Source organism: Ostrinia furnacalis, unplaced genomic scaffold, assembly GCF_004193835.3.
Source record: "Ostrinia furnacalis isolate ACB-3 unplaced genomic scaffold, ASM419383v2 OfSCF7341, whole genome shotgun sequence".
In the NCBI taxonomy this organism is placed as follows: Eukaryota; Metazoa; Arthropoda; class Insecta; order Lepidoptera; family Crambidae; genus Ostrinia; species Ostrinia furnacalis.
Window position 1 is genome coordinate 185376 of NW_021137580.1, and position 26484 is coordinate 211859.

At 37.1% G+C, this 26484-nt stretch overlaps 1 protein-coding gene across 1 annotated transcript in view; it reads left to right on the forward strand.

The window, feature by feature from the left end:
• The first annotated feature begins 974 nt into the window (after nt 1–974).
• Nucleotides 975–26484, forward strand: part of LOC114364054 (protein O-mannosyl-transferase TMTC1) — a 193400-nt gene continuing 167890 nt past the window's right edge. The window contains exon 1 of the mRNA XM_028320037.1: nt 975–1000. The gene's annotated coding sequence lies outside the window, so the exon portion shown is untranslated. The remainder of the gene's footprint in view (nt 1001–26484) is intronic.

Consider the following 26484-nt stretch of genomic DNA (forward strand, 5'->3'; position numbering starts at 1 on the left):
GTCTTCAGTTTAATAAGGGAAACTGACCAGCTTAGTCGAATCGCCATTCGTGACGAAAATGTGAGCTTTTACACGTCTCGTCAAACAACTGACTATTTGAACACTCAAAATATGAAATAAACAGGTCCAACGCTACAAAATTCTTGCTTGGAATCTAAACACTTCTTTTGGTACCCATATATTAAAATTAAATGCGTGAACAGCGATTTATGTAGCCAGAAGCAACAGACGGTGCGGTCAAAAACCATGCTTTAGAGGTGCCTCAAGCTGAGTGGAAAAAATGCTATGAAAAGTATTTCGGACACATTAAAAAGTACATAAATCATGAAAGACAATACCAATAAACGCAATCAATACCATTTTAATAATAAACTACTTTGTTTTCATAGTTAGGCTCACAACTTAAATAGTGTCCCACGTATTTCAATATTTACTGATTTATGTCACACATTGATTCAAACTTCTATTACCAGAACTATCCTCTCACAAAAGCCGAAACATTATTGTTAGCTTCATGACATTACGTCCAAAACTAATTTGTATTAGACCTAAGACTAATCGTATATTTTGTATAACTGATGCACTGACACGACATGTAGGTAAGACAAGTATGATTGAACCTAGTATAACTCTATCGATACCTAACTATCGAGTGACATCACTACTTAAGTATACAAGGGAAAACGGCTTGATAAACGAGCATTTGATATTGTTACCAACTCTATTACAAGATTGTTCTTTGCAGATGTTTTTGCTTTAAATCGTTTTATGATTGAGTAAAGAATGTTTATAATTTGTAAGGAAAGTTACGCCATTAATATTGGAGGCATGTTTTTGTGATGCACGAGGCGGATTAGGTCTGTAAGCTTGATTTACAATTCTTTTCAAAGTTTTAGTATATTTTTCTGTAATGGCTATAAGCTATAATAAGTGAATTAGCCTCGGCTCCAGCTAATTAAAGTTTCGTTTGTTACAGGTTAACTACGCACATGTCGAGAAGGTATGTAAGAATACTTGCATGCATTGTTACGTACTAATTGACTTTAATTTAGGTTTTCCCTTTTTAAGCCTTATACATTATTTAAGCAGTCTTTCATCAAAAGATTTTTGCTTCATTTCCAAAATAAATTTTCTAGAAATTAAACTTTTCAAAGTGATTTAACAATCAAACATGATACCAAATATTCGATTTGATACCTAGGAAATGCACAACATCTGTGTGCTAACCATGAGTTACGTTAGGTGTGCTCGCTAGCGACTGCGTAAAAAAATACTTTCAAGAACTAAAATCATGGTAGGTAAGCTCATTGATGGAAGTTACTAAATAGCTATGTACGAGTACCTATACCTACTCGTAGCCACAATCGTAGCATACGCTATTATGTAGACACCAGAAGGAAACCATTATCATTTAAAACGAAAAGAAAGTCAAGCGCACACACAGGTAGGATAAATAGCAACCCTTCAAAGAATATCCCGGTGCATCAATCTTTTGAATCCTACACCAGCCTCGAAAGTATCCGGGAGGCGAACAAAGCGAACGCTTGAGCATTTTAATAATGTACCTACATTTGACATGGAAAAATATGGACGTATTTGTAGGCTAGCTTTTGCAAGCGAGTTTGTTTGGGTGGAGCCGTTTTAAATATCCAAATTTTGAAACGATTAATATTGTCACTAAATAAACAAGTCCTGATACATTTTTCGCTGAAATAAACTGAATAACTTATCGTAGTTTCGGCATTTTAATGTCAGTCTAAAGCGAAGGAGAGCTAACCTTGTTTTCATGCGACCTTAGGGGTATTTCACATGATATACCTACATTCTTAAATCAAGTATCTTTTATACAATAGTTCTTGTAGTAATGAAACGGCTAAGCCTAAACTAAAGAGTTTTGATTAAAGAGTTTGTAAAGTTAGGGCTAGTTAATGTTGTAGATTGGCTCTACATAAGATCTGATAACTTTTTGTCAACATTTTACAAGAAAATGTTTTTGGTGGGATTATTATTTCAAACTATTTAATAAAAATAAATCTCACAAATTCCGCTGTAGAACTGTGTAACTGAACTACTTGAAACAAAAACAACAAATAATTTTTTCACTTATAAAACCAATATGAGAATTACAATGTTTTTAACAAAACCTTGCTAATATTTCCTTTTATTAAACAATTGCTTGGATATTCTTCAACAGAAACGTCTTTCATTGTAGCTACAGCGTCATTGTACAGCGGGGCTAAGCTATTTAGCGCTCGCCTAGCGCGTCATTAAGGGGCTTTCACAAGATCCCACCTTATTTATGTTGTTTTGGATTTCCACACTTTTCTCGTTCAACAGTCGTTCACAGTTTGCAGTGGGTATTAAGTGTGCTTTATTTTAGTGCTGCAGAGGCAACTTTCATATCGTTTTTCTTGCGGAACGATGACATTGTTGATGAGAGAATAGTGGCTGTAAGAAAATCTAGACTGTGGATCGTAACGCTTTTTAATTACGTTCTCTCGTGGAAGAGAGTTGTATAGAACAAGAAATTATGTTTAGTCGTATTAAACAAATAATAATAAATAAATATCCTTGGACATTTTACACTGCGCATCTAGTCCCAAACTAAGCAAAGCTTGTACTATGGGTACTAGACAACGGATATAAACATATTACAGTTTGAAACTTTTTTGAAAGCCCTAGGTTTTAAAAGTCTTAATTTTGCGTCTCTCTTTTACAAGACTAATGCCCGTTATCACCATCAATCCCTAACTTTTAAATGACCCCTTTGAAAACAAAATTCCTGTTATGTGTTACTATAGGGGTCACTTAAAATTAGGGATTGATGGTGAAAAAGGGCATAAGTCTTTGTCGTGTTATAGCCCACCTGTGATGTACTACACTAACCTAATGAACATTCCTCCTAATACTCTTCAACTCGGTCAACATACTTCTGTTGCCATAATCAAGTAGCTTTAAATGAAAATATCTTCCAGCCCTTTGGCTACAAAATCGCTATTATTATTATAAGCTAAGGGTGTTTTATCTAACTACCCTCATAAAGCTACCAACTAGCTCACATATTTCGTCTGCTCTTATGAACATGGCTTAGTTTGAAAGTTTAAAAGAGATAATGAAATATCAAGTTCGTACCGACTCGCGGAACCGAGAGTTCACACAAATTCAAATTCAAATTCAAATTCAAATTCAAAATTCAAATTCAAATATTTATTTACAAAGAATTACTTTGCATTTTAAGCGCAACCTGTCAGGCAACTCGCAGTCACGTGCCGATGGCGCTGTCGTCGCGTATGCAGGAATGTAACGGTAATGGAAAATGTTTGTTAACGTATTTGCGTATACAAAGCAGTGTAAACGTCATTTTTCGTTCGTTTCAGACAAATATCGTCCGTTCGTTCGTTTCAGCAAAATGACGTCCACTGCTGGTCAAAGGCCTCCCCTAAGGTTTTCCACAATGAACGGTCCTGCGCTGCCTGTATCCACTCTTCCCGCGACCTTTACCAGATCGTCTGTCCACCTAGTGAACTTTTCTGCCCCTACGCCCACTGCCACTTGACACTTGATTTTGTGTTTATGGTTAACCATGGTCCAGGTTAAATGACCACTGCTAAACATGCTTTCTGCAAGATGTGCTTTAGTTTATGAAGTTGAGGTATTCGCTTCAGACGATCTGAAATTTCCCAACTAAACGGGGAGAAAATCTAGAACGTCTACTATCACTAGAGCAATTCAAACGACTTTTCCACCTTTGTAAAAGCAGTTTCTTTCCTTAAAATCTTTAGACGTAGTCCAACGTTCAAATACATTTTTATATATTTACCTATGCAGTTTAACTGCCTATTACATAATAATACACTACCTTATGCATTTACGTAACACAACAGTAATTTAAACTAATTAATGGTCGCGGTAATTGCTTCCCTCAATCAATATTTATAAAGCAATAAACTCTAGTAAGCTGTTCCTGGTAGGTAGGTACTAAAAAGAGGTATTTAATAGTATTTGTGGATGGAAATAATGAAATTCAACTTAAATGCACTGCTTTATTATTTTATAATTTAGATACAGTCGGTAGACTTGTTTTTAATTTCTTCAAACTTGTAAATAGTTACCAATAGAAACATAGCCTGTTTTTTTTAATATATTGAAAATAATATATGACTATGACTATTTTAACTATTTACATCAAAGATCTCCTTTTTCATTAATTTCATTCATACCTGAAATTACACATAGGTAGCGTTTTTACTTTTTGTCTTTTCGCATAAACGCAGCTTAAAAACCTTCTGTGTGTGGTTGTTATAAGAATATAATTTCATGGATTCCATCATAAATGGACTCTTAAATAGCTTTTTAAAAGTTTAATATTATCCGCAGTTATGTATTAGTCATTGCTTTAGAAGGGTTCCAAAACTTTTATGAATCACGCAACCATCCAAGCCTGCGCAAAATGCACAGTCACAGTTATGGGTACCTACCTTTATTCAATAAAAATAAATAATGAACCGAATAAAGAGCTTTTTATTAAAGACAATCATATTTAATTTACCTCAATCTCATTATTTTGAAATGAGATGATTCACTATTAGTTTTGGACTTTGAAAAATCAAAATCTTTATTAGTATGTAGTCCATTTTTTCATACTTAAAAAGTACCCATTTAAATTCTGATCAAAATTAAAAATTAAATGTACCTACCTACTGAAATTGTAAATATAAATGAAAGTCACCAAAAAGCATGTACCGTACCAGTAGCAATTTTTAATTCAGCTCATAAAATAAAATGAAGTTTAAAATATGAATAGGCAGTCGCATCGCCCGGGGCGTGCGTGCGGCGTTTACACTTTACGACCGTGTCGTCGCGAATTATTGCTTCTGCAATATGACGGGTGACAAGCTGTTTGTTAGCCGACAATTGCTTGTAAACATGTTCCGGTGTTTAATGCGATGTTTTAATTTAACTGGAATAGCTGAGAAGTATTCTGGATTCAATTCTTCAAAGAACAAGAAAGCATTTATGGATTTCTATGTATTTGGTTGCGCACTAATTGGGACATTACTTATGGATACGGACTTTGATCAAACTATTTATATCACTGCTAAAAATACAACTGACCCTCTAGTACGAAAAACTTTCGAGTTCGTTTCGTTGCGTATTCAAAGTGTCATCGAAAAATTTTGTATGAAAAATTAAACAGCGCCCCCTATATTATAGCCGCCCTAGGGGGCGCTGTTTAATTTTTCATACAAAATTTTTCGATGACACTTTGAATACGCAACGAAACGAACTCGAAAGTTTTTCGTACTAGAGGTACTGACCAACAATGGAACGTAATTGAACGTAACGTAGGCGTGTGTGGGACGTCGTGTTTATTTCAAGCTAAAATATGAAATTCTATGTTTGCTACGTTTTTTAAATGTATTCTTTACAAGTAACAGTACATTTACAACTTTAATCAGATCTGTCGGCAGTAGTTCTCGTGGACTTGCAAAACTTGTAATAGTATATTATGTATCTAACATATACTATTGCAAGTTTCAATTGTTAAAGTATTTCGAATCGTAACAATCAAATTATCACACTTCATTCAAATTCCTACACGCGTAATCGTAACGAATATTAAACCTGACAGTGTAACTCGACCTCTGTAATAAAAACGGCGCTTACCTCGCACTGTGTAAACTCCCCGGGGACCTACCCGCTGCGTCTGGGATCCCGGGCCAATTTGTATGAATTGTATGAGCCTGTTAATGATTGTTACGTAACGCTGGCTTTTATTCCGGGACGATTCGGTTTGGGACGCGATAAGACACGTACACCCGGGGAGCGTAATGTAAGAAGGTATGGTAGGCTACAATGGTTCTCTGGTGTTAGAACAGAAATGGGAGTAAGAATAAGAAGAAAAAAATTAAACCCAAACGTGGCTGAGTAGACCACACTCTCCGAAGGGACCCCGATCACATCCCTAAGCAGGCTCTGGATTGGAATCCCCGAGGAAAACGCAAACGTGGTCGACCCAGGCAAACTTGGCGGCGCACTGTAGCGGACGAGGCGAAGAAGATCGGCAAGACCTGGAGCGAGATCAAGCGAGAAGCTCAAGACCGAACGAGATAAAGGACTGTTGTGGACGCCCTCTGCCCCATCTAGGGGACATAGGACCATAAGTCAAGTAAGTCAGTGGCTGGGTTGAGGAGTGTAGGACAAATCCTCTATTTGCCTTTGGTAAATTAGTGGTCGATTGGTAGCGGCCTGCGTCCAGCGCTTCCCTGGTACCTTTACGATGTCGCCGTTACCGCTACCAATCGAACAACATGGAAAGTAAAGAAAGAGGCCTATGTTCAGTAGTGGACGTCCTATGGCTGAAATGATGATGATGATGAAATTAGTGATGGTTGCACTCCTGTAGTGTAGTCTTAAATTACCAGATCATGACTAAAAGATTCTCAAAAAATTGGCTAAGTCAGATTTTATATTTACAAATAACTTGAAAAATCGAACTCACGACTTTTCACTTGCCGGGCAACCGCTCTTCCATCTAAGCTACTTATGCCCATTTTTACCATCTATCCCTAATTTTTAAGTGACCCCTATGGTAACACTTACGAATTAGGGATTGATGGTGAAAACGGGCATTAGACGTCATCTTAACGCTTAATTTTTTTTATAACAGATATTATATTTTGCTATGGGGACTTGACGGAAATTATTGCCAAATAAGTAGTTGTATACTGTGTGCTATCTGCACTTAATAAAACGTAGGCCTTCTGTATTTTATTACATTATACGGTTAATTTGTTTGTATATCCGAACGTGGGCGTCGGATGCTGTAAAGTCGTGAATGTATTTAGGGCCAGAGGTGCGGACGACATGGCCAATGTTGGTAACCAACATTGGGCTAAATGGGTGCGAATATAGAGAAAATGTGGGATATCAAACAAGGTAGAGTGCAATGGAATGATCGATATGAATATTCATACAACGCCCGCGGCATCGGCAGAATTCTATTTTACGTAAAATCTATTCGGTTAGAAATAGTAAACATTTGTGTAAAATAACAGTTGGATTTTTTATATTAGGTTGCAAATGTATTTGCATGTTATTTAGGCGACAGTAGCCCATTCCGCTAGACTGCTGTGGTTACAAGCATTTAAGCTAAGATGGCGGAGTTCTTAGAAAATATTAAAATAACGTGATAACGTTTGACTTGGAATGAATGACCACAGACCAACATGAGTTTTATTTTCAACTAGCGGCCGCCCGCGACTTCGTACGCGTGGATCTCGTTTTACCCCCCCCCCCCTTCATCTATCTTACGCGGTTCAGATTTTTTCATACAAATGTTTTTTCCCGCTAACTCNCAGCATTTAGGGTGTTCAGCCATCGTGGAATAGTTATTTCATTCACATTTTTCAGATCATCTCGAATAGATTTCCACTCAGCTTGTAAGGCATCATCAATAACATCATCCCATCCTACTCCTTGTAACCATAATTTCTGTACAAATATCTTTGCTGAAATAATCGCTGGNTATTTGCCTGTGGTAAATTAGTGGTCGATTGGTAGCGGCCTGCGTCCAGCGCATCCCTGGTACCTTTACGATGTCGTCGTTACCGCTACCAATCGATCAACATGGAAAGTATTGGGGGAGGCCTATGTTCAGCAGTGGACGTCCTGTGGCTGAAATGATAATGATGAAATTAGTTATGGTTGTACTCCTGTAGTGTAGTCTTAAATTACCAGATCATGACTAAAAGATTCTAAAAAAATTGCCTAAGTCAGATCTTATATTTACAAATAACTTGAAAAAATCGAACCCACGACTTTTCGCTTGCCGGGCAACTGCTCTTCCATCTGAACTACGTATGCATTTTCACCATCAATCCCTAATTATTGAGTGACCCCTATGAAAACAAAAATCCTGTTATGTGTTACCATAGGGCTCACTTAAAAATTAGGCACTGGATGGTGCATTAGACTCTTAACGATTAAATTTTTTAATAACAGATATTACATTTTACTTGACGGAAATTGTTGCCAAAGTAGTTGTACCTATTCTGTGTGCTATCTTAATAAACTGTAATATGCTAATATAAACTGCTATCTTAATAACTGTACACTTAATAAAACGTAGGCCTACTGTTATTCAATATATTATACGGTTAATTTGTTTGTATATCCGAACGTGGGCGTCGGATGCTGTAAAGTCGTGAATGTATTTAGGGCCAGAGGTGCGGACAACATGGCCAATGTTGATATCCAACACTGGACTAAATGGGTGCGAATATAGAGAAAATGTGGGATATCAAACAGGGTAGAGTGCAATGGATTGATCGATATGAATATTCATACAACGCCCGCGGCATCAGTAGAATTCTATTTTACGTTAAATCTATTCGGTTAGAAATAGTAAACATTTTGGTACAATAACAGTAGAATTTTTATATTACATTCATATAAATATTTGCATATTTTATTTAGGCGAATCCGCTTGGACCATTGTGGTGAAATTACTCTTAGCACAAGCATTTCATTAAGCTAGGCTGGTGAGATTCTTAAAAAAAATTGCTTAGAGTTAAGTACGTAGCAGTCTTTTGGTTATTGGTTGGGACTAACGTAATTTAGATTCGAGTAAATGTTTAATGACAAGCTTTATACCCAAAGCAGAGTAAATACAAATGAGTAGGTCATCACACTGACAAAATTCAGCGCACCTCACCGCTAATCCACGCTAAATCTTGTCAGTGTGTGCGTGCGCGCCACATACGTATTGGCGCGCTCACATACAAACCGCGCTCGGGCGTTTCTATGAAGATGACCTACTCATTTGTATTTACTCTGCCTAAAGTAAATATTGTTACTTGGCTTCGGGTTTTCTCGAGAAGCGAAACATAGGTATTACTTTAACTTCGGAGAAACTTGAGTGGATGGAGAGTCGATCTGTCAAAATCTTTTATGGAACTTCGACAGATGGATGGAAGGTGAGTACCGAACAAACTTTTATCTGACTGAAATACTGTGTTTGAGAATATTCAATCAATCTTTTTTCCGCCTTTTTTGAAATCGCATCATATAAATTATGCGTCACCTTTTGAAGAACTCCTTGTATATTTGACTTGTTAAAAAATAGATTCCCATTAACCTCTTTAGCAAAATGAATGCGTGTTAGAAGTGGGTTCATCTCAATAATAATTCCTAAGCAAAAGTTTAATTATTATTTTGAACTCTGAAAAAGGCTTGAAATTAGTTTTCAATTTATTTTTCGTTGTTTTGGAATCAATGAAAAAATTGAGGATTAATTTATTGATGTATTACGAGTATAATAATCCATCAACTGTAGCCTAACTATAGTCGCTAGTATAATACATCTACGAAATTTCAGCTACTTTACATTACATCCTCTTAACACCTAATTTCCGCGGCTTCATAGTAGATAATGGAAACTTCCCATACACTGAACAGTTACACAATTACCAACTTAACCAATTTGGAGTCAATTAATCAAACGGATCACGTAACTAATGCATGTTAAGCATAAACTAACGTCACAAATGAAGTTCGTACAGTACACCCCTTCCTTGCAAAGCTAGAAAAAGAGCTGTTTTAGTGAAAAAAACGGACAGGAGAGAGCGAGTGTGTCAAAAACAAAAAACGGTGTTTAGCTGCTTTTGTGAGAAAAAAAAATATAGAGTACAAAAAACAAAAAATGTTCCCGACGAACGGTTTTCGCATCGTTTCTTATAGTGTTCGTTAGTTATTATACATGAAACTTATCTGTACATCTTTGGCGGAAATTAAACCTTTCACTTACATAATGGCGGCTTTTAAAAAGTGAAACCAAACTTGTAATTTATGACCTAAGTGAGCCCTTTCAAGCCCCGCGAATCGAGACAAAATAGATAAAATCAATTGTTACGCGGTCATATGCGACCGTTTGGGGGACTGATGGGTTAATAAAGATTGGTTCTGGACTTGCTTAAATATTGACTCTTCTGTATTTACTTGAACTGTGCCATTAACGAGCTAATTGTCATTACAGCTAGAGTACATTATCAGATTACCATAGGGCGTACACAAAGACCTTAGCAACAAGGTGTTTATCTATTTTTCTTGTGGAGCAGAGACCTAATTCTCAGTTAATCTTCTCTAAGAGTGACTAAGGAACTTTTCTATATTCGACCAGATTCTTTAGTGTAGTATCTACATTACTATCTAAGTATTTATCTTACATTAGTGGCTGCCCGCGACTTACCCTCTTAGCGCTCCTGCACACGACGCCGCTACCGCGCCGCCGCCGCGCCGTCGCCGCGCCTTTGCACTGTTTATACGCACCGCGTGAACACCGCTGCTGCGGCGCGGCGCGGAAATTATGTGCAGGAGCCCTTAGGGGTGGAGTTTCATAAAATCCGTTCTTAGTGAGCACCTACGTTCTAAAAGGAACCCACATGCAAAATTTGAGACTCCTAGTACTTGCAGTTTCTGAGATTTCGTGATGATTGAGTGAGTCAGTCAGTCACCTTTCGCTTTTATAAATATAAAATAATATTTTTAACAAAGTTTCATTCCCAGGTGTTTTTGTTCATATAACCGTCAAGTTTGGTGGAATAACAATCTTAAGTAATCAGACCTGCTTGGTGCGGGTTTAGCTAATGCATGCGGTTACGAGTCTGGGTTAAAGTACTACGGATCTATGGTTAAATTTTATTGCCCATTCCAAAACGTACATACAAAACCGATTAAACATACTATATTGGTGCACAATCAGAAAATCTGCGCCATTTGGTGACCATTTAGTGGTAATAACAACAAAAATTAATGGATGTTATTTTAGTTAATTGAGTTTAGAGGGAATTGGTAAAGTTGTACTCATTAAGCTAAAGTTTAATAATAATCATGAAAATAGAAAACTCTACCTTTTGCAGCTTTGGACATTTTAAAAATATCCTAGATTTGACTTGTTGTGACACATTATCATAATTTTTGATCCTGTCTGTGGCTTTCAAATTCAATCAAATATCATGTTTGTGGATTTCCAACGCTTTGTATCGTTTTTCTTCATTCGACCTTCTGTCACACCTGTGTCTGTTATTTTAGTCTTCCTATGTAGTTGTCAGATAATATTTGGACGATGTTTGGGAATTTTGCTTCGGTTGGGCCAAAAAGACGTTATCATTTTCAATTGTCATAGTCGACCATCTCCGCAAATGTAGTGTAGGACGCCCTCACGTTCGATTGACCACCGGTACCAAGAAGATAGCGTTCAGTTACTGAATTAAAGCATTATGCCAAGTTTGTAGGGTTCCTTATGAATACTTAACTGTAATGTTTATTTCATATCAAACTCGATCCATTCTCGATCGGGAACCATGGTACGGGCGATGACTGGCCACTTCTAGCGCAAACATTTGCGATACCTGACCAGGCACGGCGTGTTAGCTCGGTTAATATAAGCGTTATCTATATCATCGCTCGCAAACAGCGTTTAGGTTTTGCTGAAACAACAAGCGGTTCCTGAAAGTTTGCCTCTATTCTAAATTTAATTATTGTAAACACAGCAAGGAAAATTTTGTTTATAAATGGTTTAGAATTTAAATTGAAGCCAGCAGTTATCGCTAAAGACTTACGTTTGGTTCATCAAAGGCTAATATCCCTGAAACAGAGAGTATTTAAAAAGTTACTTTAGCCTCTATAGAATTATTTTAAACGTCCCAATGTTATTTTACCCATCTAGTGATAACTTTGAATCACGCATGAATAAACCTAATTTTCAATCTAGTAAAGTTTTATTTACATAATAATAATATGCAATTTTAGGTGTTTTATCTGCTAGCTAGTTATTAAAAACTGGTAATAAACGAAGGTTTAACTAGATTATGACTTGGTTAAAACAAAACGATTGTTAAACTCTCCCACGAGATAATGTTACTAAAACATACGCGATGAAATAAAAATTCTGTGACAAGAATGCGTTAGAATTCAAACAACGATTTTCATAAACGATTCTTGCACCGAAAAATGTCGATAACACTAAGTTCACTAACGATGTCAGTCGATTTGCCTTCACCGTAGAACATTCACTTACTATTCGTAACAAATGACCGCCGTCACAAATGTAAGCGTAATTCGCGAAGTTGGCGAGCAGCTCGCGAGCAGATGTCGCTTTAATAAAACCAAATCAATGTTCGTTCAGCGCAAACGCCATGGATTTAAGAAGAAAACGTTCTGTAGTTCAGATAAAAAAATCCAAGAAATGTTCATGTGATATCTGTTTTTCTGCTTTTGAGTGATTCTGCATGCGAAAGCTACTATTAAAACTACCTGTTCTATCATGTTTAGAACGTAATATAACATACTAAGCCTTAACGATTTCCTATTACGGTACCAACTAACATAATCTATTAGATTTCGTAGTAGTTATATCTTTGAAGTCGTACATAACATTTCGGTGATTAGGTCAGTAATGATGGTAGAAATTATTAGCCCTGATGATCTTTAATCTTTGGGATTGAGCTATGACTATTAGTATTTTTTAACCAGTAGGTTTAGATGCTTTTTTTGGTTATTTAAATTGATTGCATATCAGTTTAAATAACCAAAGAAAACCCAAAACTAAAACTTTATCAAAAGCATCGTATACCAGCTCCACTCTTTCCTATATCGAGTGCAACCAAATCCGTCATACGAGGATTTCATCAATGCCGCACCGAATCGATGCGCCCATTATACTTCATCTCATCACTAAGCACTGTCCGGGTCAAAGGAAAAATTCATCATGGGGATTAAAACTCGGAGCAGATCGGGCGGGAATATCAATGCTTTGTAGTCAGGGTTTATAGGGCTTTGGGATAGACGTACTAGGAATATTGGGAAGATAATAATGGTCTTTTAAGGGTCTTGTACATAACAGTGTAGTACACGTAAGCCATCAGACGTAATTTATTGACCTTCATATGGACTTACGCCCGTAGTTTATAAACGATGCTTGCTTAAGTGAAGCAGCAAATCGAACATGTTGAATAGAGCTCTGTGATTAGTTCATGTGTCACCCTGTGCGTCCACGCGCACTGTGAGATCTCATAGCAATGTTTGTAAATACGGGCGTTATGCCCGTTTCCACCATCAACCCCTATTTTAAGTGACCCCTATGAAAACAAAATTCCTATTACCTATGTGTTACCATAGTACCTACCATAGTGGTCACTTAAATATTAGGGATTGATGGTGAAAACGGGCATTAGTCTCCTTGAAATAAGACTGGTTTTGTAGTTGTAATGGTGCTTGCATAAGTGCTATTGATTATTTAGGCAAGCCACTTTTATTTATGAGCTGTTCATAAATAGAACTAATAGTCAGGGCAGGACTAAAGGTAGAAAAACTTTAGTAACGATCACAGAAATTAAGTGACCGTTTGGTGGTTAATAGATGAGTGACCACTCCCCTTACATTTAGTGGCATTTGTCACAAGCATCTTCGTTACTCGTAAGGAACGATACAAATTGGTACATTCGGGCACAGAATAAGTAATAGTACAGGTACAGAAGGATTACTCCGCAAGACGATTTAAATAAATGCGAGTCTTGCTACGACGCGATACAGTGGAATTCAGCTCGCACAGCACTACGTACCTACAATTTTATTCACCTACAAGTTTTGTCTCTTTCTATCGCGTGCCTCTGAACTCTTCTTACGCTGTTAGGGTTGCTGTCTAGTGAAAAAATAATTAATCTACTTATTTGTAATGAGGTACGTATGTAGGTAAGTATGCATTCATTATGGAAAACCTTGGGAGAGGCCTTTGTCCAGCAGTGGACGTCATTTGGCTGAAACGAACGAACGCATTCTGAGCAGTAGTCATAGTAGGTTAGGTTCCTATACTATCCTAAGAAATATTGATTACCTACATGGCCAACATACCTTTCAGCATCTTTGGGAAGCGAAAAAAAAAGATAAATCCGGTAGATTACTTTTCGAATTTAAACACCCGAACGCCGCACAATATTTCTTTCTCTTTATGTCCATTTTTAAATAATACTTCGATCATAGAATTATAATCATACTACAACGCACGCCAGCGTCCTGACGAGCGCGCGCGTGACACTCGACTGATAAAATACCCGCCGGCGGGGCGCTTCGCTGTAGGTAATTATCGGATGTACCTCGCGGAGTGAGCCAGGCCTGATTCGGGCTAATTTAACTTGGCACTTATGTCAAAGTCCTCAAGATGATAAAAAACGAAAGATGAAAGACTAATGGTGTGCTGACGGTGAGGTAGGCCATATAGTCGTACCTATATTATAAAAAAACTACATATAAAAAGTAATTTCAAGCACAATTCAGCTGCACACTTGAAACTTTCAAAATGCTTCTACTGCATAAAACGTAACTAAAAATTCCACGATTCCAAGATTCATCTCGCAAGATTTCCAGAAACAGGAAAGTGTACATTCCTGCAAAGATCGCATCAGCGCCGGGCTCTAACTAATTCCAGACGACGGTTCCTTCAGACGGCTTTAGTGGTTCTATCAACTTTCCACCCCATAAAAGTCCTAAGGGACGCATTGATTGCCGGCACAGATTTTGGGAATTTGCATTTTATAATTAAAGAATTAAAGGCGTAGAGTCGGAGTTTATTTACGTCGCTTCGAGGCTTACATTTTAATGATGCGTTTTCGAGATACTTCGGAGTTGATGATCAAGGTTAGTGGGATTATTTTGCGTTATTTTAAGGGGTTTAAGACTAACTTTTTGAATCAATAACTCATTACTTGTAAAGTGAGACTTTTAGACTTTTCTAGACCTTTGATTATATTCCCATGTGAGTCATATTTGAAAATAAAACCATTTTTAATATACTTTTCAAATTACTAAACAATCATCAAAATAGCACTAAAAAATGCGCACTGTCTTTAGCTTAATATGCTGTCTACAAGGTTTAACTCGTTAAAAACAAACCCCAAAACTATTTTTAGGGCTTGTTAATTAATTTAATAGTTGTAACACTATAATTTAGATACAATACGACCCTTCCTGACCATCAATCATGTTAACACCGTCAACACACCATCGCCCACGCATTTGTCCCGCCCACCACCATCTGCAGCGACATTTTGATCGCAGCACGAGGCGATATATCTGAATTTATTATTTAAAACGTTACGCACAGGATAGTTTCTCGCTTCCCGCCGAGCGTTCTTTGGTAAAGCTGTATGTTGGATTATGCAAGACACGCGCGCGAGTCGCAAGTCAAAACGAAAAAATAAGGTTGAGTAGAGTAACGCTCGTATTCACAAACATTACTATGAGGTCTCACAGTGCGCGTGGACACACAGGGTCACATACGAACCAATCACAGAGCTCTATTCAACGCTGTGCATTCGATTTGCTGCTTCATTTAAGCAAGCTTCGTTTGTGAATACGGGTGTAAGTATTTTGATTATTATTGACGTCTAGAATAAATTAGATATTCCATTCTTTTGCATGATCTGGTCAAACAAAATTAATAATTTTTCGGTCATTCAGACAGTAGTTAGTAGTATATAAATGCCTTGGAAAGGACAGTTGTAATTATTGAACCTCCGATCACAAGGGAAAACGTATTTTTATTGCCTAGTTGTTGCAGCACCTATTGTTTTACTGCCGCAGTACCTACATCAAAATACCATCGAGGATAATCTAAATGATTAGGTGTTTTGCAATGTAACATAATTCACACGTCAAATAATCGCAACAGAGCTCGCGAAAAACAACAGCACCCTTTATTTATACCAGATATAGGGAGTGGGGCTGCTTAAATATTTTATGCGACGCTTCATAGGCGGACGTGATAAATTCGCTTACTTTGAATTATGTAGGGGAAAGATTTTATGGTTTTATTTTTTATTCACTTGCTCTAAATGCGAATAATGTGTAAATAAATAAAATGGCACATTTTGGAAAATGTGTTCAAAAGAAATTCTGTTGAGCATATTTTCAATATTCTTATATCGCGTGGGTGGCACCCACGTAGGTATTTGTGACCGCAGCCTAATTTGGGCGTTCTTCTGACGTCATATTTTATCACGTGTCTGGTAACACGACTCGGATTGGTTACTCCTACATTTACACATGTAAACAAATTTTAGTCTAGAATTACAGTCAGCGTCTAATATTCGTGACACCCAAAGTAGCCAAAAAGTTCGCAACACGTCTTGGAATAAGGTTTTTGTCAACTTTTTGGCCACTTTGAGTGTCACGAACTATTTGTCGCTGACTGTACCTACGAGTACTTTAGGTTGTCTTTTTTTCTTAGCACAAAAATTTCCACGAGCAGAAGCTAGTATTTATAGTTATGATATCTTCTTCTTCTTTTCGTGTCGACAACAAACCTGCACAGTGTCAGACCAAAACTCCGCCACAAGGGTGGCGTTGTCAGTAGCACTCATCAAATCCTCCTGAGTGCAGTTGCTTGGGCACTCAGGGCACGACATCAGGTGCTTCATCGACTGGGGAACAAAACCGCACCTGCACTTCATATTTAAGCCATCCAAGAATCCCCACCTGACCAGATTGTCCTTACTACGGCCAACCTGCGTCCGAAGTCTATTTAAAGACTTCCAGGTAAGCCAGGGGAGCTCATGTCCAGGTGGAGGACTCTCAGACACCGGGACAAAAGGGCAGGGGAGATCAGCTCTCTCGCTATAATAGTTATGATATAAGATTATGAAGTACCTACTTGCCTAAGTCTCAAAGTTCATCTCTGCAAATGCTTAACAAGCTGACGGTACGTAATATCCCTGAAATCCAAAGCTTTGTGCAACTATTTCATAATACTCCTTAATACTTTCGGTACACAACGCCGGTATTCGGTCCGCCCCTTGCCCTCAGTTTTCCTGTTAAAAAATGTTATTTCCCTGTAGAGACACTGAAATAATAATGCTCTATCTCGAGCGAAGAGCATGAGGAATACCTGTAATATGAAAAATAATGGAAAAGTCACGGCGGCTTTTTATAAAGGAGCAACATACAAATGAGATCTTTGTTTTGGGGGTGATGCTCGTGGCGAGTTATCTTTGTTTTGCATAATTTTATTCGTGTTAAAAGTGTTTTTTTTTTTGTTATCACCTTTTAACATTTTGTTAGTGTACACTGAAATAATACTTATTTACAGCTTATTAATAAAATAAAATATGGCAAACTTTTTCCACAAAAACGTGATTTGCGAAATGGGTTGTTTTAAGTATGTCCAGTCTTCTACAGTCTGATGATAGTAGAGTATGTTGTCTCGTTACTAATTACCGATTCAGTATGTTCTTATCATGTTTGACAAACAAAGAATATCCCGACCGTGAACTGAAAGACGTGTCGTGGAACTGATGACCTAAGTAGTTAGTATTTCGAAAATCCCCTGAGTTGTTCTTTAGATGAGTAGATAAGGTTTAAGTTTATTTATTATATCTATACTAATATTATAAATGCGAAAGTAACTCTGTCTGTCTGTCTGTCTGTCTCTCTCTCTTTCACGCCTAAACCACTAAACCGATTTTGATGAAATTTGGCATAGAGATAGTTTGAGGGCCGGGAAAGGACATAGGATAGTTTTTATCCCGGTTTTTGAAACAGGGATGCGCGGGATAGTTTTTCTGTGACAGACAAAATTCCACGCGGGCGAAGCCGCGGGCGGTAAGCTAGTTTTTTTTAATAAATAGTGATTCCACAGAATAAAACCGTGACGAAAGAAGAGCAAAATGCGATAGTTCTATCCTGGTAACTCTCTGTTCCATGCCCACGGCTAAGACCCCGTCTCCAAGAAATAAAAACCCGTAAAATTAAAACAACTTAAAGGTTAAATTCGCGACGCTCAGTACACGTAACGAAAAACATTATCTCAAACGTACGATCAGGAGTATTTTGTAGGCGAGCGTTCAGCTAATAGAACGACACCCTTTCCTATCACATACAATCACTTGGTCTATCGGCCTGTAATCTACCCCGGCGATTTGTAAAGTAAATCAAGACCGCAGACCACTAAGATCATAGAGGGAACACGATCTGTCGATATCGGTTTGAGTGAATTGCCCCCATCTCTCTACGCAAAGGATATTTGAGTTCGATTTGAATTCACAGATGTAAAATCACTTTATGAGTTTGATATCCAGGACAAAAGATTGTTGGATCAACCTCGTGCTTTGGAGCGCTTAATTTGTTAATATTTATTTCATCTGTGGGCCGAGTGTGACTTTACATCAAACGCGTTTAAAAATGTATGAAAATTTTAGTTTTTGAACGTTTCCGGCTAGGGGCACTATACAATCATTTAATGTCATTTTTGACGTGCTCACTAGTTAGGGCGTTTGATGTAAACTCACACTAGGCCCTCTGAACAGTTGTAGAAATAGCAAAATAAACAGCTATCTAAAATCGGATTAGGTTAATTATTTCCCTAAAACTATAAAGTCATGTGCATAAGAGCTTTGCATTGCGGTTTTATCCCAGCATCCATTTAATGTTAATTAACGCATTTACATTCATTAGTTTGTGCAGCAGTCGTCAGCTCGTAACAGATTTATGTTTCTAATCAGTTTGTACTAAAATTTTAAAATATGTGTTTATTATTATTCTCGTTAAAAGTTGACGACCATATTGTTGTCTCGATTTATGCATTGTCTCGATTTGGATTACGTTACAGGGATATATGTAAAGAAANCAGTATCGATCACTACTCACCCCCTGATAGTTATTTTGAAAATATATTTAATGTACAGAATTGACCTCTCTACAGATTTATTATAAGTATAGATAACCCTAACTTACAAGTCATAAGTGCCACTGGTCTAAACAAAATAAATATTTTTGATTTTGATTTTGTCACTAGGTGGCGGGCGCCAGCTGTACATTTGATATTATTTTTATATTAAACTAACAGAAAAAGAGCCTTTTTACGACTGCGTCAAAAGAAGGGTTATGTTTTTAAGTATAGATATTATCTGCCCTTTGGTTGTAAATTGGGTTAACGTAATTTTTATATGAGTACCTACTTATTATTATCTATCACTTACCATCAGGTGAGATACAGGCCAAGAACTTTCTTGTTGTGGATAGAGTAAATATGTAGAAGAAGTATGAGTAAATGTTGAATGAAAAGTTTCATACCTAAAGTAAATATTGTTACTTGGCTTCGGGTTTTCTCGGAAAGCGAAACATAGGTATTACTTTAACTTCCGGGAAACTTGAGTGGAGATTGAGTCGATCTGTCAAAATCTTTTATGGAACTTCGACAGACGGATGGAAGGTGAGTACCCAACAAACTTTTATCTGACTGAAATACTGTGTTTGAGAATATTCAATCAATATTTTTTGCCGTTTCATTCGAAATCGCGTCATTTAAATTATGCGTCACCTTTTGAAGAACTCCTTGGATATTTGACTTGTTAAAAATACCTCTTTAGCAAAATGTATCCATGTTAGAAGTGGGTTCATCTCAATAATAATTCCTAAGCAAAAGTTTAATTATTATTTGAACTCTGAAAACACAATCAATAGGTTTGAAATTAGTTTTCAATTTATTTTTCGTTGTTTTGGAATCAATGAAAAAACTGAGGTATTTTCATTGATTTATTGATGTATTATAGTAATCCGTCAACTGTAACTTACTATAGTCACTAGTATACAGGGTGTCCCAAAAAGTTGTGTCAAGCCGAAGCCCACAAATAAAGCATCACTAGGGCTATCCAAATCGCCCTCATGTATGTTCCGCGATTTTTAATAGTTTTCGAGTTATGATTGTTTTATATTTCTCTGCTTAGGCACTTTTTTGGTAACTGTGGAGTGAATAGTCAAGTTACATGCCTGATTTTTTTAAATGATTATTAGTATACTAGGCCTAGCTGATTCAGAAGTATTTACATCCATAACACGAATGTAAACTAAAATCCTGTATGTTGTGAAAAAATCATTACACGAAAACTATCAAGTCACCGTGATTAGGGTAGTCCTAGTGATGCTATACCTTTGGGCTTCTCTGGGCCCTGTGTATATACCTATAATTAGCTACTTTACATTACATCCTCTTAACACCTAATTTCCGCGGCTTCATAGTAGATAATGGAAGCTCCCCATACACTGAACAGTTACACAATTACCAACTTAACCAATTTGGAGTCAATTAATCAAACGGATCACGTAACTAATGCATGTTAAGCATAAACTAACGTCACAAATGAAGTTCTTACAGTACACCCCTTCCTTACAAAGCTAGAAAAAGAGCTGTTTTAGTAAAAAAGAGACAGGATAGAGCGAGTGTGTCAAAAACAAAAACCGGTGTTTAGCTGCTTTTGTGAAAAAAGTAAAAATAGAGTGTGTCAAAAACAAAAGACGGTTCGAGACGAAAGGTTTTCGCACCGTTTCTTACAATGTTAGTTATCATCCATGAAACTTATCTGTACAGCTTTGGCGGAAATTAAACCTTTCACTTACATAGTTGCGGATTTTAAAAACTGAATTCAAACTTGTAATTTATGACCCAAGTGAAGCCCCTTCAAGCCCCGCGTATCGAGACAAAATAGATAATATCAATTGTTACGCGGTCATATGCGATCCGCTTGGGGATTGATGGGTTAATAGAGATTGGTTCTGGACTTGCTTAAATATTGACTCTTCTGTATTTACTTCAACTGTGCCATTAACGAGCTAATTGTCATTACAGCGAGAGTACATTATCCGATTACCATAGTGCGTACACAAATACCTTAGCAATAAGGTGATTATCTATTTTTCCTGTGGAACAGAGAGCTAAAGCTATTAAGGAATAACTTTTTTTTACCGCGTACCTATTTGTGTAGCTTGACGTTGTACTCTCAATAAACATCATATGTCGGCACGCGCACCGACGATCGCCAAACGGCTAGAGTACCTTCTGTACTCGCCACTCTGCCCGGTGAAGCTGGAAAAGCTCTTCAAGATACCAGCGCGCGTCACTTAAAAAAAACAAGTCTATGATATTGGGTGATGGAAAAATGACGTCAAAGCAAGCGTAACATCATGTAACGTCAGCCCATAGAGAAACACATTCTTCATACATGAAACAAGGCCTAATTCTCAGTTATTCTTCTCTAAGACAGACTAGGAACTTTTCATCTTCTGCTCTTTTCGACCAGATTTTTTAGTAACCTACATTTCTATCTAAGTATTTATCTTACATTGTTTCTTCAACAAGGTTTCAATCTCAGGTGTTTTTGTTCATTTAACCATCAACTTTGTTGGAATAACAATCTTAAGTAATCAGACCTGCTTGATGCGGGTTTATCTAATGCATGCGGTTACGAGTTTGGGTTAAAGTACTACGGAGCTATGGTTAAATTTTATTGCCCATTCTAAAACGTAACATACAAAACCGATTAAACATACTATATTGGTGCACAATCAGAAAATCTGCGCCATTTGGTGACCATTTAGTGGTAATAACAACAAAAATTAATGGATGTTATTTTAGTTAATTGAGTTTAGAGGGAATTGGTAAAGTGGGTACCTACTCATAAAGCTAAAGTTTAATAATAATCATGAAAATAGAAAACTTTACCTTTTGCAGCTTTGGACATTTTAAAAATATCCTTGATTTGACTTCTTGTGACTACATTTATCGTAGTTTTTGGTCCGGCCTGTGGCTTTCAAATTCAAAATACAGCGTTGGAGATCCAAAATCCAATTAAATATTATGTTTGTGGATCTCCAACGCTGTATTTTGTTTATAATATTTATTTCAGTCTTGCTATGTAGTTGGCAGATAATTTTTGGAAGATACTTTGTCATTTGGCTTTGGTCGGGCCTAAAATACGTCATCATTTTAAATTTTGACAGTCGACCATCCTCGCAAACCTAGTGTAGGACGCTCCCCACTCGATAGACCAATGGAACCAAGAAGACTGCTAGCTGACAGTTACTGCATTAAAGTTTAAGATAAGGCTTTATGTGGTTCCGTATTAAGACTTAACTGTAATGTTTATTTCATATTAAACTCGATCTATTCTCGATCGGGAACCATGGTACGGGCGATGACTGGCCACTTCTAGCGCAAACATTTGCGATACCTGACCAGGCACGGCGTGTTAGCTCGGTTAATATAAGCGTTATCTATATCATCGCTCGCAAACAGCGTTTAGGTTTTGCTGAAACAACAAGCGGTTCCTGAAAGTTTGCCTCTATTCTAAATTTAATTATTGTGAACACAGCAAGGGAAATTTTGTTTAGAAATGGTTTAGAATTTAAATTGAAGCCAGTTATCGCTAAAGACTTACGTTTGGTTCATCAAAGGCTTAAATCGCTGAAACATAACCTTTAAATCACACATGAATAAACCAAATTATCAATCTTTATTACATTTTTATTTACATAGACCATTTTAGGTGCATCTATCTATGAAATGAACAAGAAGAATGTAGGTATCTACTACATTAAATACAAACAAAGACCTATCTAGATTTCGATTTTGACTAGGGTAAAATAAAACGATAGTAAGGCTGAGTTACACCACCTTATTTTTAACAATTACCGGTGCCTTTTGTATGGAGTTTGACAGATTTTTGAAGTTTGTCAAAGTTAAAGTAAGATTCAACTCAGCCTAAAACTGTCCCAGAGGAGAATGTTACTAAAACATACGCGATGACATAAATTTTTTTTGAAAAAAATACACAAGAATTCAACTAACGATTTTCATAAGCGATTCTTGCACCAAAAATGTCGATAACACTATGTTCACTAACGATGTCAGTCGATTTGCCTTCACCGTAGAACATTCACTTACTATTCGTAACAAATGACCGCCGTCACAAATGTAAGCGTAATTCGCGAAGTTGGCGAGCAGCTCGCGAGCAGATGTCGCTTTAATAAAACCAAATCAATGTTCGTTCAGCGCGAGTTCCATGGATGTAAGAACAAAAGGTTTTGTAGTTCAGATAAAAAAATCTAAGAAATGTTCATGTGATATCTGTTTTTCTGCTTTTGAGTGATTCTGCATGCGAGAGCTACTATTAAAACTACCTGTTCTATCATGTTTAGAACGTAATATAACATACTAAGCCTTAACGATTTCCTATTACGGTACCAACTAACATAATCTATTAGACTTCGTAGTAGTTATATCTTTGATGATGTACATAACATTTCGATGATTAGGTCAGTAATAATGGTAGAAATTATTAGCCCTGATCCCATGATCTTTAATCTTTGGGATTGAGCTATGACTATTAGTATTTTTTAACCAGTAGGTTTAGATGCTTTTTTTGGTTATTAAAATTGATTGCATGTCAGTTTAATTAACCAAAGAAAACCCAAAACTAAAACTTTATCAAAAGTATCGTATACCAGCTCCACTCTTTCCTCCATCGAGTGCAACCAAATCCGTCATACGAGGATTTCATCAATGCCGCACCGAATCGATGCGCCCATTATACTTCATCTCATCACTAAGCACTGTCCGGGTCAAAGGAAAAATTCATCATGGGGATTAAAACTCAGAGCAGATCGGGCGGGAATATCAATGCTTTGTAGTCAGGGTTTATAGGGCTTTGGGATAGACTTACTAGGAATATTGGGAAGATAATAAAGGTCTTTTAAGGGTCTTGTACAGTGTAGTACACGTACACGTAACCCATGAGACGTAATTTCTTGACCTTCATATGGACTTACGCCCGTATTTATAAACGATGCTTGCTTAAATGAAGCTTGCAGCGTTGAATAAAGCTCTGTGATTAGTTCATGTATCACCCTGTGCGTCTACGCGCACTGTGAGATCTCATAGTAATGTTTGTAAATACGGGCGTTATGCCCGTTTTCACCATCAATTCCTAATTTTTAAGTGATCCCTATGAAAACAAATTTCCTATTACCTATGTGTTACCTTAGTACCACAGTAGTCACTTAAAATTAGGAATATTGATGGTGAATATGGGCATTAGTCTCCTTGAAATAAGATCGCTTTTGTATTAGTAATCGTGCTTACATAAATGCTATTGATTATTTAGGCAAGCCATTTTATTTAATGAATTACTCATTATAAATAACTACTAGGCTAGACTAACTAATGGTAGAAAAACTGTAACGATCACTTAAATTAAGTGACCGTTGGTGGTTAATAGATGAGTGACCACTCCCCCTGCATTTAGTGGCATTTGTCACAAGCATCTTCGTGTCTCGTAAGGAACGCTACAAATTGGTACATACGGGCTATTTTAACTTGGCACTTATGTCAAAGTCCTCAAGGTGATAAAAGACGAAAGATGAAAGATTGACGGTGTGCTGACGGTGAGGTAGGCCATATACTCGTGCCTTTATTATAAAAAACTCCAAAAAGTAATTTCAAGCACAATTCAGCTGCACACTTGAAACTTTCAAAATGCTCCATCACAAAACGCTTCTGTTGCATAAAACGTAACTAAAAATTCCACGATTCATCTCGCAAGATTTCCAGAAACAGGAAAGTGTACATTCCTGCAAAGATCGCATCAGCGCCGGGCTCTTAACTAATTCCAGACGACGGTTCCTTCAGACGGCTTTAGTGGTTCTATCAACTTTCCACCCCATAAAAGTCCTAAGGGACGCATTGATTGCCGGCACAGATTTTGGGAATTTGCATTTTATAATTAAAGAATTAAAGGCGTAGAGTCGGAGTTTATTTACGTCGCTTCGAGGCTTACATTTTAATGATGCGTTTTCGAGATACTTCGGAGTTGATGATCAAGGTTAGTGGGGTTATTTTGCATTATTTTAAGGGGATTAAGACTAACTTTTTGAATCAATTTTCTAATTAACTCATTACTTGTAAAGTGAGACTTTTAGACTTTTCTAGACCTTTGAATATGTTCCCATGCGAGTCATATTTGAAAATAAAACCGTTTTAATATATTTTTCAATAAAATAGCGCCCTGTCTCTAGCTTAATATGCTGTCTACAAGGTTTAACTCGTTAAAAACAAACCCCAAAACTATTTTTAGGGCTTGTTAATTAATTTAATAGTTGTAACACTATTATTTAGATACAATACGACCCTTCCTGACCATCAATCATGTTAACACCGTCAACACACCATCGCCCACGCATTTGTCCCGCCCACCACCATCTGCAGCGGCATTTTGATCGCAGCACGAGGCGATATATCTGAATTTATTATTTAAAACGTTACGCACAGGATAGTTTCTCGCTTCCCGCCGAGCGTTCTTTGGTAAAGCTGTATGTTGGATTATGCAAGACTCGCGCGCTAGTCGCAAATCGCAAATCAAAACGAAAAATAAATTTGAGTAGAAAGTAACGCTCGTATTCACAAACATTACTATGAGGTCTCACAGTGCGCGTGGACGCACAGGGTCACATACGATTACGAACCAATCACAGAGCTCTATTCAACGTTGTGCATTCGATTTGGTGCTTCACTTAAGCAAGCATCGTTTGTGAATACGGGTGTAAGTATTTTGATTTATTGACGTCAGAATTAACTAGATATCCCATTCTTTTGCATGGTCTGATCAAACAAAATTAATAAATTTTCGGTCATTCGGACTGAAGTAGTAGTGTATAAACGCCCTGGAAAGGACAGTTGTAATTATTGAATCTTTGATTATAAGGGAAATCGTATTACCTTGTTGCGATAGATCCTACTGTTTTACTGCCACAGTACTTACAACAAAATACCAACGGGGATAATCTAAATGATTAGGTGTTTTGCAATAACATACTCGTAATTCACATGTCAAATAATCGCAACAGAGCTCGCGAAAAACAACAGCACCCTTTATTTATACCAGATATATAGGGAGTAGGGATGCTTAAATATTTTATGCGACGCTTCATAGGCGGACGTGATAAATTCGCTTACTTTGAATTATGTAGGGGAAAGATTTTATGGTTTTATTTTTTATTCACTTGCTCTAAATGCGAATAATGTGTAAATAAATAAAATGGCACATTTTGGAAAATGTGTTCAAAAGAAATTCTGTTAACCATCATATTTTCAATATTCTTGTATCGCGTGGGTGGCATCCACGTAGGTATTTGTGACCGCAGCCTAATTCGGGCGTTCTTCTGACGTCATATTTTGTCACGTGACTGGAAACACGACTCGGAATGGTTACTCCTACATTTACACATCTAAACAAATTTTGAGTCTAGAATTACAGTCAGCGTCTAATAATTCGTGAAACCCAAAGTAGCAAAAAAGTTCGCAACACGTCTTTGTTACAATTGGAATAAGGTTGTTTTGTCAACTTTTTGACCACTTTGAGTGTCACGAACTTTTTGACGCTGACTGTACCTACTTTTTTTTTGATTTTTTTTTATCCACTACGAGGAAGCTCTTGGCCTGTATTTCACCTTATGGTAAGTGAAAATCAGGCCGTAGGTGGAACGAGCTTCACCCAGAATCCTCAACCACGGAGGAACTGGCTATCTTACCTCTAACTGCCGGAACACAAGGCGACAGACTTAGGTCAGATGGTGGTAGCTAGCCAGGCGGACTTAGAACAA